The 14835-nt window shown below is 47.3% G+C and overlaps 1 long non-coding RNA gene across 1 annotated transcript in view; it reads right to left on the bottom strand.

Moving 5' to 3' along the window:
• Positions 1-14823, bottom strand: part of LOC311224618 — a 31358-nt gene extending 16535 nt beyond the window's left edge. The window contains exon 1 of the long non-coding RNA XR_014619460.1: positions 14165-14823. This is a non-coding gene — a long non-coding RNA (uncharacterized lncRNA). The remainder of the gene's footprint in view (positions 1-14164) is intronic.
• Between the last annotated feature and the right edge of the window lie 12 nt (positions 14824-14835).

Here is a 14835-nt window from a genome sequence, read left to right as displayed (position 1 = left end):
TCACGTCAAAGTTTAAAAACTGCGTCAGCAATATATGATAATAATGTGGTGTGTGTTGTGTATGTGTGTGTGCTGGGCTGCTCCTGAGAATAATGTGGTGTGTGTGTATGTGTGTGTGCTGGGCTGCTCCTGAGAATAATGTGGTGTGTAGGGTAGGGATGGGTACCGAATTCGGTACTTTTGAGGTACCGAACCAAAACACGTCGGTACTACCAAGTATCGAATCAAGTGAGAAACCGAGAGAAGAAAAAAAAAAAAAATTATAAATTTTTTTTAAATTTTTTTTTAACTTTTTTCTTTTCATGTCAACGTTCACACGCACAATATATGCTTACCTAGGATTTGACTTGATTCAACAACAAAGCAGTCGGAGCAATGACAAGCCGAAGACTGTTGAAATTGTAGTTATTTGACGTTTGGATTTTTTTTTTTTACGACTGAGGTAGGTAAATTACATTTCTTGAGACTAAAGTACCGAAAAAAGGTACCGTTGGGTACCGGTATCGATTCACAGGTACCGGTACCGGTATCGGTTCAAATGTGAAAGGTACCCATCCCTGGTTGTCAGTGTGTATGCAGAGTGTGAAATAAACGTGAGAAGTTACAGTTACAGTCTTGTCATTCCTACACTACACTGTTACAATGATATATAAAATAGCATATTATATTATACCATTCAATATGCACATGACAGAAAATATGTGCATATTGAATGGGTAATACTATACTAGCCTTATGCACCTTATGACACTGAATATATTTTTCAGTTAGTTAGATAGTAAATTATATTGACCCATTTGTTTACACTGCTTGTGTTGTTTTTACTATCTGTACCCCCCCCCCCCCCTTCCCCCATGCTGCTATGATGCCTGAATTTCCCCAAGGGGATCTGAGAAGTGCCACAGAACAAGTGACACTTTTTGACAATGACATCCTGGGTCGTTCCTATATGACCATTATAAATCTTTAAACTGAACTCTGGAAAGACAGCTCTATGATGGCTCTACTTATAAAAAAATGGAACTGAGCCTTTAAATGTCTCCATAGAAAATGTCTGTGAAAAGCTGTGAAAAGGGAGTGAACCAGCGGAATGTGGGCCTCTGGAGAGGAGAGAGACAGAGACAGAGGAGAAAGAGCTGTGTAATGTTAACCCTTTCAGACGGGAAGGGTTGCTGGTTGAAGTCTTGAATCAGAAGAGGAAGGAGAGGAGAGCAGACTATAATGACTATAATGTAATGTAAACTAATGTAATATAGTACACCGAGTACTGTATTGTACCTGTAACCTATTGTACCTGTATATATCTGTATATGTATGTGGTGGGCTATGTAAGATATATTACGGCAGTCTGCCTCGTCCTCGTCTCAGAACGAAAGAGGCCCCATGCAGTAGGGAAGTGACCGGCTGGAATGCAAGGCCAAGAAGAGGGAGCTCTAGTCAGAGGGGCATTGTATTCTTATGAATTACTTGATTTGATATGTAACTGCAAAGTAACAAATAACTGAAGGAGGGATATGACACGTACTGTACAGTGATTGGAGCTATGTACTGATGATGGCGTGACGTGACGGACCTTATAAAAAGGGCCAACTGGCGAGAGCACAGGGGGATTTTTTACACTGAGCTGGAGAGAGAAGAAGAATGGTACTTAGACTTTTTTGAGAGATTTTGAAGTTTTTACCAGTGTGTGACTTGGAAGACAAGATGCAGATGACATGTTTTGTTTTTATATAATCTTTTAAACTGTAATGGATATTTTTTATTTAGTCTTTTTCTGTAACTTCATTGAAATAAAGATGACTTTTTATAATCCATTGAGTTCTTGGACTGATCCCTGCCAGCAAATACCAGCCGCGCCTTGATTTCCTCTGAGGTGACTATGTCCTGAAATACAGATTGAATCAATTGACTGGTTAATGCTTTTCAGCTAAAAAAAATATATATATATATGTATATGCTATGTACTGATAAGAAATACTATGCATGTAGATGGGTGTTGTTTGCGGGTTCCGGTGTCTCTGTGTCCAGACGGACTCTGTCTTGTGTGGGACCTCGACCGTCTGAATCACTGCAGGGTTCAAGACGGTCGGTTCCGCTGACGGAGGAGGAGGAGGAGGACAGGAGGCGCCGGGGAGTGCAAACAATGACTACGTGTTAGTACAGTGGTAATACTTATTAAAAAAGTAGTAATACAACCAAGCTTTCAAATGAGCAGTATTACAAGCCCTTTCGTAAAATGATGATAATAATAATATTATTTTTATTACAGGCGATAATGGTTCTCCTAGACATATATTCGGTTTATTTCAAACAAGAAGAGATTAACAACTCTTCATGATTACATTTCATATCAACTGGATATCACAAGACCAGTGACTTGAAGTAATCTAGACAGAAATAGTAAAATGACTCGAGAACTTGGCGAGTTTAGCACCTCGCCGGGGGATATCGAGCGGCCGCAGGTTTATATCTCGAGTAGGTGATTGAGATATCATAGAGGCGACCTGTAGCTTTCAACATGGCGTCCCTGGTTAGGGCTGAGATCGGTAAGATAACAGCCAAAATAAAATAAACTAGAAATATTGAAAAAAAAAAAAACGGAGAACCGAGTTTTAGAATACACCAGTCAAAGGATATTGATCTGTAGGGCCCTCGATGGAGAGCAGTGGCAAATTAAAGGCATCTGCATAGTGGGGGCATTGCTGGTGGAGCGGTTGAGCCCGCAAAATTGGATTAAAAAAAAAAAAAAGGGTAAAGAAAACCCTCTCTCTAAAATGTCTGGCAGTTTAGAGAGACACTTTGTATGAGCGGAGTGTGGATGTGAAGCGAGCCAAAACGGCCGTTCACAGAAAGGCGAGGGCTCCCTAGCCCAGAGACACTTTGTATGAGCGGAGTGTGGATGTGAAGCGAGCCAAAACGGCCGTTCACAGAAAGGCGAGGGCTCCCTAGCCCAGAGACACTTTGTATGAGCGGAGTGTGGATGTGAAGCGAGCCAAAACGGCCGTTCACAGAAAGGCGAGGGCTCCCTAGCCCAGAGACACTTTGTATGAGCGGAGTGTGGATGTGAAGCGAGCCAAAACGGCCGTTCACAGAAAGGCGAGGGCTCCCTAGCCCAGAGACACTTTGTATGAGCGGAGTGTGGATGTGAAGCGAGCCAAAACGGCCGTTCACAGAAAGGCGAGGGCTCCCTAGCCCAGAGACACTTTGTATGAGCGGAGTGTGGATGTGAAGCGAGCCAAAACGGCCGTTCACAGAAAGGCGAGGGCTCCCTAGCCCAGAGACACTTTGTATGAGCGGAGTGTGGATGTGAAGCGAGCCAAAACGGCCGTTCACAGAAAGGCGAGGGCTCCCTAGCCCAGAGACACTTTGTATGAGCGGAGTGTGGATGTGAAGCGAGCCAAAACGGCCGTTCACAGAAAGGCGAGGGCTCCCTAGCCCAGAGACACTTTGTATGAGCGGAGTGTGGATGTGAAGCGAGCCAAAACGGCCGTTCACAGAAAGGCGAGGGCTCCCTAGCCCAGAGACACTTTGTATGAGCGGAGTGTGGATGTGAAGCGAGCCAAAACGGCCGTTCACAGAAAGGCGAGGGCTCCCTAGCCCAGAGACACTTTGTATGAGCGGAGTGTGGATGTGAAGCGAGCCAAAACGGCCGTTCACAGAAAGGCGAGGGCTCCCTAGCCCAGAGACACTTTGTATGAGCGGAGTGTGGATGTGAAGCGAGCCAAAACGGCCGTTCACAGAAAGGCGAGGGCTCCCTAGCCCAGAGACACTTTGTATGAGCGGAGTGTGGATGTGAAGCGAGCCAAAACGGCCGTTCACAGAAAGGCGAGGGCTCCCTAGCCCAGAGACACTTTGTATGAGCGGAGTGTGGATGTGAAGCGAGCCAAAACGGCCGTTCACAGAAAGGCGAGGGCTCCCTAGCCCAGAGACACTTTGTATGAGCGGAGTGTGGATGTGAAGCGAGCCAAAACGGCCGTTCACAGAAAGGCGAAGGCTCCCTAGCCCAGAGACACCTTGTAAGGAGCGGAGACTGGATGTGAAGCGAAGCCAAAACGAACAGGCCAGACGGAAGCTAACTAGCACTACATCGGCTAACAAGCCAGTGCTAACACCCATGAGCTGGCTCTAGCCAGACGGAAGACCCATGAGCTAGCCAGACGGTGCGACCCATGAGCTGGCTAGACGGAAGACCCAGGAGCTGGCCGTAGCCAGACGGAAGCTAACTAGCACTACATCGGCTAACAAGCCAGTGCTAACACCCATGAGCTGGCTTTAGCCAGACGGAAGCTAACTAGCTCGCCATCCGCCAACAAGCCAGGAGTGAACTGAATGCTAACTGGATGACAACCTCCAGCTCCAGGAGACGCTGAGGCAGCGGGAGCGGGAGCTCACGGCCCTGAAGGGGGCGCTGAAGGACGAGGTGGCCACGCACGACCGGGAGATCCGAGACCCTCAGGGAGCAGTACAGCACCGACATGGAGAGGCTGAGGAGCAGCATGGAGCAGGTGTCCCAGTCTCTGGCAGGTATCGAGGCAGAGCGGCAGCGTGTGAACACCTCGGTGCGCTCCCTGCAGCAGCAGCTAGAGGACTGCAGGGACGAGAGTGCCCACTGGATGGAGCAGTTCCACACCACCAGAGACGAACTGCGAAGCACCAAACAGGAGCTGCTGCAGTCTCGTCTGGAGAAGGAGGAGTTTGAGGAGGAGCTGAAGGAGCTGCAGGAGCGAGATCACTCCCTGCAGTGCATAAGCCCAGGACCACGTGGTCACGAGGAAGTGAGGCAAGCGAGAGCAACCTATATATCTCCCCGTGGTGAACACTCAGGGGTGAGAGTGACATCTACAAGGTCTCACAGACAATCACCAAACATAACAGTCACTAACCACCCAGTCTGGACCGATAACTCTGATACACCATGGTCAATCCTCACCTTCACTGGACCGTCATTGACGAACTATGGTAGATGGGAAACAAGCATGGTAACGGCAGGAGGCTCTTACTACCGAAACCTGAGGAAACAGGTAATGGAAAAAAGGACCAAAAAGCCCCTGAAACCAGGCAAGGCAGTAATCACAGAGTGTGATTATGAGGTGTTTCACGCGGAGAAAATTGTCCATGTGACACTAAGTCAAGACCAATACAAGGAGATAGAGTCCTCACACATAAACTGGGACAGACTGGTGTCCCGTATAAAGGAACTACTGCAGAAAAGGGAAATCTATGCTGGCCACGGTACTAAGGACATGCCCTACCGACTAGCCATAAACCTGATGTGGGGCAGGTCTCGAGGATATGGCCAAAGAGGCATATGGTTGGGGAAAGCTGTAATCAGCGCAATCTCAAGCCTAAGGAGTGCAGGGCACACGGAGATCCGTCTCATGATGGAACCTAGGGACCATGAGTCAATAACCCTGGCCGTGGATAGAGCCGGGGAGGGTGAGGAAGACGAGGACGATGAGCCTGCATTGGTACCTCTCACTCCCCCTCCGAACCCTAAGGGATCGGGACCCGTACCCAGGAAAGAAAGGTCCAACTCCCAGAACTCCTCCCGAGCAGCGGAGAGAGGGAGATCATCCACACCCAGGAGACCGACAGTACCGTTCGAACCTGAAAAGGCGGAACCTGCGCGATCTCAGGCCAGGAGTATCCATAGACTTCTAGGCCGTCCCCCGGACTCAGGGGACGACCCAGCAAGTAGCGAACAGGAGTATACTGACCTAAATCAGGACTCAGGAATGGAGGGAGACCGGGATAGGTCAAGCTCCAGAGCATCCTCCAAGTCTTCATCTCGATCAAGATCTAGGGAGAGAGTTCGGTACCCGAGGGGCGAACCTCCTAGACCTCGAAACAAGAGAGCGAAACCGGTCAAACTGAGACCTATAGGCAAGGGGCCTACTCTGAAAGGCACCACCTTTCAGTCACCCTCGGGCTTGACCTGGAGCTCAGGATTGGAGGACGTCTCCGAAGAGAGTGAAGGAGACTTGGAAGGAAAGAAAACAGGGGATATTATGCCAGCATATCCCGTGAGATGGGGAACGGCTCAGGCCTTAGCCCGGTCACCCGTGGCAGAAAAAGTGTTGTCTCACCCTGGGGTAACAGAACCATACAAGCATGCACACTTACATGCAGGCTATGACATACTACGTGAACAGGTGTACAAGCTAGACAGGGCCATGGCTGAAATAGCCAAGAGAGAAAGAAACTGGTTGAACGAGGCCCCGTCCATAAGCCCAATCCGAGCCCTGAGACACAGCACAGAGGAACACCGACCGGAAGTGAGCCCTCACTCCATACTAGCCCAATCTCCCGGAGACATTTACCGACCGAGAGGAAAGAGTTCACATACAGGCAGGAGTCTGCGTGACAGCACCCAATATGGAGAAAGCAACAAAGCACAAGAATTGTTAAGCAAAACCCAAGTGCTCAAAAAACTGGCCCCAGAAATGCTTCGAGGGGAGACCCAGGCTGCTTATATCCATAAGTGTGCTCAGATTTTCCATGGGTCACCTCTCTATGATGACCCGGAGGCCGCTCGCATTTTGAGACACCTCAAAGGACTGGAGGTCCCCGAAGGGGCTTCAATGGCCCAAATGATGGAAATGGAAGTAAGAATCCCCGGTCAAGATCCAGGGGAAAATATGGTGGAGAAACTAATCCCACAGGTGCGAGACGGGAGCTTGTCTCTCACTGTTGCAGCAGAATCAGTCATACGTGGAACGCCTAGGCAAAGATCAGGCTTACTGCTTGAAAAGCTATTCATCGGTGTACCAGGTGGTAACCGTCTTGCAGCCAAATGCGCAGCATGGTCCCGAGACCAGTTACGGACGGAATGCATGCTGTATGACCAAGTCAAAATGCTTTTTCAACACAAATACTGTAAAGATGTCCGTCTTTTCTCTAAACCAGAGTAGAGAGGACGAAAGAATTTGTAATCTATTTCATGCAAAGGGGATTTCCTGACAGCTACCATCTGGTAGGTTAGCACCTGTACCAACCATATCAGCTGCGTGAGATGTACACTCACCAGCGCCTATGGATAAAAATTGAGACTCTGCAAACTCTCATCAAGCTTAGCACCCTGACGCGGGGGGACAGAGCGAGCATCAGGGTCTCTATATCCGACGGGCCTATCAGATTTGTGGGGACTCGGAAGCTTCAGCATACAGGACGCTGTGATGCTTGGGCGGCCGAGTCACTGGTTTATAGGTCTGTCAAAACGGATTGGAGGTTCTGGGGCTTAGAACATTCGTGAGTTGGGCTTTATGCTAATTGAATAGGTATCAAAAGCCGAAAGAATATGAACTGAAATAACTGCGGTCAGGGGCCTCTGGAGTAAAATTTATTACAGATTTGAGTTAAAACCTTACTCAAGTGTGATCTTATCAGCAAGCAATCCTCTCCAACCAAGACTCCTCCTAAGTGCTCGAGATCTGGAACAATGAGTGACGTAGAGGTCTGCAAAGCGCAGCAGACAGCCTAAGAGGTAAAAAATCTATCAGGAACAAGAGAGGGTTCATAAGAAACCACTTGAAGTGGCGTTTACTCGCGACTAATAGGGCTAGGGAGCCCTAAAGTCACTTGAACTTGAAGTAACTAAATGCTTACTTAAAGTCAGAACTTAAGTAGAAAAAACTCTACTTTGTGAATAGCAGGCTGAAATAGCCATTGCGAATAGCAGGCTGAAATAGCCATTGCGAATAGCAGGCTGAAATAGCCATTGCGAATAGCAGGCTGAAATAGCCATTGCGAATAGGAGCGAATAGCAGGCTAACTAGCCATTGCTAACAGGACGAGGCTACTCACATGATCGGACAGGTATATGATAACCTTGGACATGCCGGAAGCAGGAGGATGTTGGTATACCTGAGAACTAACAACATTCTCATACATAAAGCCAAACAAAGAGCGATAACAGTCCGAAAGGCCTGTGAACAATGTGCGCTGGTAAAGGTGCGCTGGTAAAGGGACAAAACCTGAACCAGTGCCGCATTCTTGGACAGGGGGGGGGGGGTCCCCCGGAGTCAGCGGACGACGCAGCGAATGGCAAAAAGGAATATACTGACTCAGGTCAGAAATCGGAAATGGAGGAAGACCGGGATAGGTCAAGCTCCAGAGCATCCTCAGGGTCCTCATCTAGACCTCCCAGACCTCCCAGACCTCCCAGACCTCCTAGACCTCCCAGACCGGACAGAGAGACATCGGCCTGGACCCAGGTTACAGGGCGACGAGAGCCCTGAATGGACCTGAAAGAGAGAAAAGGAATGAGTCCTCTGTGGACTGTATCTGTGATGTCCTGCGAGGCCTACGGACAGGGTCACACGACCAGGGCAACCACACTTCAATAGAGGACTGCTGCTACAATTCTCGGGGACCCGTGGGGGTCGCCCGAGAAGTGACAAATCAACCTACCTCAAACTATGGGAGAGATCCAAGAGGTCAGAGGGGGCGACCCCAAGATGACCAAGATGACCGAGACGACAACAGCCTGGGTGCATCGGCCGGGAACAACAGATGCAAGTCTTCCCGCCGGATACCAAGCAACAACGTGACTCCTATCCTGTCGAGCCGTCCAGCCAGGGAACAACAGATGCAAGTATTCCCGCCGGCTACCAGGGTAACAAGATCCAAGAGGTCAGAGGGGGCGACCCCAAGACGACCAAGATGACCAAGATGACCAAGATGACCAAGATGACCAAGATGACCGAGACGACAACAGCCTGGGTGCATCGGCCGGGAACAACAGATGCAAGTCTTCCCGCCGGATACCAAGCAACAACGTGACTCCTATCCTGTCGAGCCGTCCAGCCAGGGAACAACAGATGCAAGTATTCCCGCCGGCTACCAGGGTAACAAGGTACCAAGATGGCAGAGGGGGTGTGGAGAGTCACAGCCACGTGACCCCACAATCGCCATCTCGTCCCCCAGTACAGACGCTATTAAGACAATGGAAAATGACCGCCCAGGATGACAGAGTGGGTGTGAAGTGCCACAGAACAAGTGACACTTTTTGACAATGACATCCTGAGTCGTTCCAATATAGCCGTATATACCTATTTTTCACATGTAATTATATGCTTCATTATTCAGTTGATGATGGACAATGACCGCCCAGAATGACAGAGTGGGTGAGAAGTGCCACAGAACAAGTGACACTTTTTGACAATGACATCCTGGGTCGTTCCTATATGACCATTATAAATCTTTAAACTGAACTCTGGAAAGACAGCTCTATGATGGCTCTACTTATAAAAAAATGGAACTGAGCCTTTAAATGTCTCCATAGAAAATGTCTGTGAAAAGCTGTGAAAAGGGAGTGAACCAGCGGAATGTGGGCCTCTGGAGAGGAGAGAGACAGAGACAGAGGAGAAAGAGCTGTGTAATGTTAACCCTTTCAGACGGGAAGGGTTGCTGGTTGAAGTCTTGAATCAGAAGAGGAAGGAGAGGAGAGCAGACTATAATGACTATAATGTAATGTAAACTAATGTAATATAGTACACCGAGTACTGTATTGTACCTGTAACCTATTGTACCTGTATATATCTGTATATGTATGTGGTGGGCTATGTAAGATATATTACGGCAGTCTGCCTCGTCCTCGTCTCAGAACGAAAGAGGCCCCATGCAGTAGGGAAGTGACCGGCTGGAATGCAAGGCCAAGAAGAGGGAGCTCTAGTCAGAGGGGCATTGTATTCTTATGAATTACTTGATTTGATATGTAACTGCAAAGTAACAAATAACTGAAGGAGGGATATGACACGTACTGTACAGTGATTGGAGCTATGTACTGATGATGGCGTGACGTGACGGACCTTATAAAAAGGGCCAACTGGCGAGAGCACAGGGGGATTTTTTACACTGAGCTGGAGAGAGAAGAAGAATGGTACTTAGACTTTTTTGAGAGATTTTGAAGTTTTTACCAGTGTGTGACTTGGAAGACAAGATGCAGATGACATGTTTTGTTTTTATATAATCTTTTAAACTGTAATGGATATTTTTTATTTAGTCTTTTTCTGTAACTTCATTGAAATAAAGATGACTTTTTATAATCCATTGAGTTCTTGGACTGATCCCTGCCAGCAAATACCAGCCGCGCCTTGATTTCCTCTGAGGTGACTATGTCCTGAAATACAGATTGAATCAATTGACTGGTTAATGCTTTTCAGCTAAAAAATATATATATATATGTATATGCTATGTACTGATAAGAAATACTATGCATGTAGATGGGTGTTGTTTGCGGGTTCCGGTGTCTCTGTGTCCAGACGGACTCTGTCTTGTGTGGGACCTCGACCGTCTGAATCACTGCAGGGTTCAAGACGGTCGGTTCCGCTGACGGAGGAGGAGGAGGAGGACAGGAGGCGCCGGGGAGTGCAAACAATGACTACGTGTTAGTACAGTGGTAATACTTATTAAAAAAGTAGTAATACAACCAAGCTTTCAAATGAGCAGTATTACAAGCCCTTTCGTAAAATGATGATAATAATAATATTATTTTTATTACAGGCGATAATGGTTCTCCTAGACATATATTCGGTTTATTTCAAACAAGAAGAGATTAACAACTCTTCATGATTACATTTCATATCAACTGGATATCACAAGACCAGTGACTTGAAGTAATCTAGACAGAAATAGTAAAATGACTCGAGAACTTGGCGAGTTTAGCACCTCGCCGGGGGATATCGAGCGGCCGCAGGTTTATATCTCGAGTAGGTGATTGAGATATCATAGAGGCGACCTGTAGCTTTCAACAGGATCAATAAAGGAATATCTTATCTTATCTTAGCCAAGAGAAGGACAAATTTGGGCTAGTAGCTCTCGGCTAGGTGGCAAATTAAAAAGTAGATCTTGGTTCAAAAAAGGTTGGGCACCCCTGGTCTATAGTGTCGAAAGCTGCACTGAGGTCTAAAAGCATAAGGACAGTACAGTCTCGGTTGTCGGTAGTGAGGAGCAGGTCATTGGTGACCTAAAGAAGGGCAGATTCTGTAATGTGGTTGGCTCTGAAACCTGACTGAAATCTGTCCAGGATGTTGTTCAAGTGCAGGTAGGGAGACAGCTGGGAGGGAATAGCCTTTTCAAGGACCTTTGATAGGAATGGGAGCTTGGAGATTGGCCTGTAATTATTGAGCTGGGTGGAGTCTAGGTTGGGTTTTTTTTAGAAGGGCCTGGACCACTGCATGTTTGAAGCAGGTTGGAACGGTACCAGTGACTAGGGAGGTGTTAAGGCATAACAAAAAATATTGTTTGTTTCCTGTTGGTTGTCAGTTAAGACCATGGGTAGGTAGGGAATTTATTTTATTTTATTCTTTCCCACGGCGACTATGGATAGGGAATTTCTTTATTTAATTAAAATGTTCACAACAACATGGATGCATGTACTCTGCCAGCATGTTTAATAACTCTACCTGCAGTTGGATCACGGACTTCCTGACTAACAGGTCACAGCGGGTGAAGTTGGGAATCAACATCTCCGATCCCAAGTCCATCAGCACTGGCTCCCCACAGGGCTGTGTTCTGTCCCCACTACTATTCTCCCTGTACACCAACAGCTGCGTCTCTCTGCACCCCTCGGTCAAACTCCTGAAGTTTGCGGACGACACCACCAGCCTACACTCCACCAGGGCCTTGAGGGGGGCGAGGAAGATCATGGCAGACCCCGCCCACCCGGGTCACAACCTCTTCACCATGCTCCCCCACGGCAGGCGGCTACGGCTGCCCTAGACACTAAAGTCCCGCCACAGACTGAGTTTCATCCCCTCAGCAGCTCACCTGGTAAACCAGTGCTTCTCAAACTTTTTCTGTCAGGCCCCCCTTTGGCGGACCAAAATATTTTGCCCCCCCCCCCTCGCCCCAACAAAATAGTCATGAAATGGGCCATGTTTAAATTTATTGAAATAACACCCAAATGACCTTTCAAATTGGCCCTATATTTTGTTTTCAGAGCTGTCATGGATGAAAAGCCAGCTTCACACAGATACTGTATGTGGTGCTGAATGGTATCAACACCTTAACTGCTGCATCATGAGATACTTGGTGGGCCATGAGATGAGATACTTGGTACTCAGCACCACACTCTGAAACTAGCTCTCCAGGTGGTATCAGATGAGATTTCAATGAGTTCTTCCAAGAGTTTGGATGGAGATGTCAGGAAGCTTTGTCTCAATGTTGTCTGTAAAGTTTTTTTTTATCCAGAGTAACTTGGTGATCCTTTTCTGTGTTTTATTAAATAATGATTTTCAGATTTTGAGAAATTGTATTTTCAAGGAGAACAGTGCAGCTGCAACAGATAGCACTTTAGCGATAATTTTCTGGAATCTCCCGCGCGCCCCCCACTTTGAGAAACACTGTGGTAAACGAGTCAGGTGTCCCCCTGCCCCCCCCCCCCCTCTATGGCGAGCTGCTAGGGCTGGACTTCTGGACTTGAACTTTGTGTTGCACTGTATCCATGTCCCCAACCACCGCACTTTCACTGTCTTATTGTTGTCTCACTGTTCTGTCCCGTCTTGCACTTTACTTAAAATTATTTATTTACTGTTGTATTGTTCTTAATTGTGAAAAAAAGTATGCATTGTAATGTCAAATCACGTTCCATTTTGTACCTGTATAAAATGGCGAATAAAGTAATCTGAATCTGAATCCATAATACTAAAGGTTTACATTTACATTTACATTTACATTTAGTCATTTAGCTGACGCTTTTATCCAAAGCGACTTACAAGTTCTGTACGACAAGCCATCAGGAAGGGCACAACTCTATCAGCTGAGCAACAATGTTCATCAAAGTGTTGAGTGCTACAGTGTAGGTTAGTTTATTAGGACAAGTGCATGACAGTACGGTTAGTTAGGGTTAGATTTTTTTTTTTAATTCAGATAATGGTTGAAGAAGTGCGTCTTTAGTCGACGGCGAAAGATTGGACGTGATTCGGCTGTCCTAACTGGGGTGGGTAGTTCATTCCACCATTGTGGGGCAAGGACTGAGAATAGGCGACTTCTCTTTGATGACCCTCCCGGAGCTTGGATAGGAGTAGGTCTGAGGCGGCCAGAAGATGCAGAGCGTAGGGGTCTTGAGGGTGTGTAGTTAGAGACCATTGACCGGAGGTAGGCGGGAGCGGTTCCCTTTGCCGCACGGTATGCTAGGTCGAGGGCCTTGAAGCGGATTCGTGCAGCAATGGGGAGCCAGTGCAGGTCCCTAAGAAGTGGGGTGACATGGGCCGACTTCGGTAGGTTTGAGATCAGGCGGGCCGCTGCGTTCTGAATGAGTTGAAGAGGCTTAGTGGCAGTGGCCGGGAGGCCAGCGAGCAGTGCATTGCAGTAGTCGAGGCGGGAGATGACTGTTGATTGGACGAGGAGTTGGGTGGCTTCTTTTGTCAGGAAGGGGCGTATCCTTCTGACATTGCTCAGGAGGAATCGGCAGGTTCTGGTCGTCGCTGCGATGTGAGCAGAGAAGTTCAATTGGTCGTCGAGGACAACACCAAGGTTCTTGGCGGTCGGGGACGCAGTCACAGCTGCATTCTCGACTGTGATTGAAAGGTCGGTTAGGGGGGAGGATTTGGCCGGCAGGTGGAGCAATTCGGTTTAACTAAGATTTCTATGAAACTTTATTAAAAAAATATATATATATATATATTTTTAACTCATAAAATATATTGGGTCGCACCTAAATCGGCAGGGTCGGTCGGCAACCGGAAACAAACCATTATTTTTTTTAGGCCTAATGATAGAGAGGATGCTGGGGCCAGTTGTGGGAAATACTTCTTTGAGAAGAACTATGTCAAGGGGGGAGGTGGTCGGTTTCATGGCTGAGACTATATTTGTGAGAGTAGAGAGGGTGATGGGTTGAAAACAGGCCAAGGTGGATGAACAGGGCGGCGAGACATCTAAGCTACATGTAGGTGGTGTGATGTTATTTCTGATTACCTCAATGTATGTCATATATGTTATGATGAATTGAAAATGGGGGACCCTGATGTAAACAAGACGAAAGTCTTTCTCTGGTCTGCCTCCCCTTAACAATTGTGTGTATTGAGCCGTACTGTATTGTACCCATTCTGCAATCTGTTAATAAAATGTTCAATCAATCCATCAAAACAGAGCTAAGATAGCTAACGTTAGCTAAGCTAGTAGCAACAATTAGTTAGTAACTAATTACGACTCATGTACTTACTGATTCGATACTTTCTTTCGGATCCCGAAGACTTGGTACAGCTCCCTTCTTTAGCAACAGCCTGGAAATCTCCCCAGCATTATAAAGTCCTTCAATGTCGTCTTTGCAAAAATGTGCGGCGCACACCCGACTATGAGAAGTTACAGCAGTTGGGGGGTCTCCAGAAACTAACTTGGCCCGTTGCTTGCGGAGCACGATATCGTCAGGAAACGAGTGCAAGGACGTATTCGCTGCTTGGCAGCCAGGAACAGCACATGTCTTGCCCGTTTTGCTCCATGTTCTTTGTTTCTTGTTTAATATTAGCATCTTTAAACCTGACTGAGGTTCCCCACTCTCGTTCCAATCATCACTGTCATCAGTCTCAGAACAGTCTGAAGAGAGAAGCTGGTCATCTCTAGTTGGTTCTAAATCACCAGCTGGATCCAAGTTACTGGCTGGTTCTGATACTCCACAGTCCTCTCCTTCAGGTTCTGTTTTCATCTGTCCAGTCGAGGTGCTGGGTAAAGAGTAAGCTTCTCTGTGTTTCTCCCTCTGGGTTTGAAGAGGCTGGAAGGACAGAGCGTTCTCTTGACCATCTTCACATTTCACTGGGTCTACTGTGATCTTGGAGAGCTCAGCTTCTTCCAGCCCTTGATGTAGTTCCTCTTTAATCTGTAGGAGCTCTGGGTCCT

This window comes from Notolepis coatsorum (assembly GCF_963971535.1).
Source record: "Notolepis coatsorum genome assembly, chromosome: 3".
Taxonomy (NCBI): Eukaryota; Metazoa; Chordata; class Actinopteri; order Aulopiformes; family Paralepididae; genus Notolepis; species Notolepis coatsorum.
This window is presented reverse-complemented; position numbering and strand designations above follow the sequence as displayed.